General features: G+C 55.2%; 1 long non-coding RNA gene across 1 annotated transcript; it reads left to right on the top strand.

Annotated features, from left to right (window-relative positions):
• The first annotated feature begins 519 nt into the window (after positions 1-519).
• LOC138847596 (uncharacterized) lies at positions 520-1,338 on the top strand. The gene is made up of 2 exons (XR_011385478.1): positions 520-824; positions 1,040-1,338. It is a non-coding gene; the product is annotated as an uncharacterized lncRNA (long non-coding RNA).
• Positions 1,339-2,241: the final 903 nt, after the last annotated feature.

Genomic DNA, 2,241 nt, shown 5'->3' with positions numbered 1-2,241 from the left:
GGAGGTTTGTAACACTGACGATACTGATCTGAGGCTTTCTAGAAAAGGACACTTTTACACATAAGCAGAGTCTAGAGTCCCTTTCCAAGTAACGCATGCATGCTTGGGCACACACACACACACACACACACGCAGTGAAAATGCCTGATGGTATTCAAGTAGTGAAAGGCCTTTAAGAGGGAAGTGGGGCAATGTAGATCTTCCGCGAGGCTTCAACACAGCCTCCTTAGCTTGGAGGAGATTTAGATATGATGTGCAGTAACAGTGATGCCTGGTGGGAAAGAAGTGAATGAGCCAGTGGAAAGAGTGGCCACGGGAAAGTGTTGGAGGAGACACCTGCTGTCTGCCATGTGACGCAGAAGCACAACTGAACCAGAGGAAATTAAAAGAGGAGAAAAGTTCTTTAGGAAGTGCTCCTTGAGGGGAGCTGGGGAAATGCCCCCCCCGCTTCCTCTAACTGCAAGAGTTGGGCCTCCTTGGCCTCCTCCTCCCCCACCCATCAGAAGTGTCAGTTGTACATTATGATGTCTGAGGCATCTGAAGACTCCCATTGGCTGGGGGGCACACCCTGCTGACCAATGAAAGCTGAGGTTGTTGGCTCTTCATTGTTGTGCGGAGCATATATTTAGAGAGGTCCAGAGCCCTAGTGCAGACCACTCTTGGTAGCCATGGCTGAGCTGGATGAGCTTGAGGCACAGCAGCCAGAGGAAGCTCTCAGTGATGAGGAACCAATGGCTGCAGTTGCCAGCCCATCAAGGCTAAGCATCACGGAAGGGACGGAAGAGAGTATTCCTCTTGATCCCAACATCGAAGAGGCTGAAAAGGTCAGAATACTTCCCGTGGCCCTCTATCTCACCACTGACCCCCACCCCCACCCCGCCACCCAAAACTCCCCAGCCTCTCCTCGTTTGGCACAAAGCCCTTCCTCGGCCCGCACCTCTTTTTAGAAAACCATCCTTCCCGTTCACCTGTTCCTGTCTTGCCCCACACGCTGCCTCTGAACTAACATCCCGTCTGTGCTCCCTCTGTTTCTTTACAGTTGAAAAGAATCATGAAGAAAGTGAAGCTTGCCCTGCAACACAGCCCAAGACCCAAAACGGCGCCCAAGTCTCAAATAATCGTCATCTACCGCAGGGGGCTTAAGAAGAAGCAGGGACCGAAGGCAGACCAGGAACCCGAAGGCCTGTGTAAGTGGGTCTCTCCAAGCAATGCCTTGTGCATCAGAAATACTGAAGAGATGTAACTGGCCCGTGTCTCCCTAGGCAGCTCTGGAGACGTTGCTAGCCCCGAAGACTCACTCTCATACCCATGATGTCAATAAAGTCAGAGGGCTCTAAAGCGATGTGTCTGTATTTTTGTAAGCTCTCTTCTGGTGGGGAGGAGGAAGGAGAGGTGGGTGTGGGAGAAGGGAGGAAGGTGAGGCCTGTAGGGCTGGGAGCCAGCAGACCTGGGGGAGGCGGACTGGGAGAGATGGACTGGGTAAGGCTGGGCACAGAAGACGGCTTTCCCTGGACTCTTTTACCTGCCAGCCAGAAGGAAAGGCTTTGGTGTTGCTAGGAAATGGGCCGGGAGGCATGGCTGGGAAGGGGGTAGCGGGAAGACACTGGGGATGAGAGTGCCAGAACCCAGAAGGGGAAATGTATGGTGCAGGTTTGTGGAGCAGCATGTAAACAATGTCTGAGAGCCGAGAAAGATGGCTGAATAGACGGGAACTGCACTTACCTCGGCCACAGAAGATGACCAGAAGGACCGGAAGGGAGGATCCAGGAGAGAGGGAGAGAGAGAGAGAGAGAGAGAGGAGGGGGAGGAGGAGGGAGAGGTGGAGAGGGAGAGGGAGAAAGAGAGGGAGAGAGAGAGAGAGACGGGAGGGGAGGAGGGAGAGAGAGAGAGGAGGGGGAGAAAGGGAGAGAGAGAGAGAGAGAGGGAGAGAGAGACAGAGGGGGGCAGGAGGGAGAGGGAGAAAGAGGGAGTGGGGGGAAGGCAGACGGGGGAGGGGGCGGGTACAGGGAGAGGGAGAGGCAGAGGGAGAAAGAGAAAGAGGGTGGGGGAGGGGGAGTGGGGAGGAGGAGAGAGGAGAGGGGGAGGGAGAAAGAGAAAGAGGGAGGGGGAGAGGGGAGGAGAGAAGAGGGGGGAGGGGGAGAGAGGAGAAGGGGAGGGGGAGGGGGAGGGAGAAGGATAGAGATACAGAGGTGGAAGGGGGAGAGTGAGAGAGAGAGGGAGCTGGAGAGACGGGGTGGAGGA

The sequence above is a fragment of the Oryctolagus cuniculus genome, chromosome X (assembly GCF_964237555.1).
Source record: "Oryctolagus cuniculus chromosome X, mOryCun1.1, whole genome shotgun sequence".
NCBI lineage: Eukaryota > Metazoa > Chordata > Mammalia > Lagomorpha > Leporidae > Oryctolagus > Oryctolagus cuniculus.
Note: the sequence above shows the minus strand (reverse complement) of the source record. Positions and strands in the feature narration are given on the sequence as shown.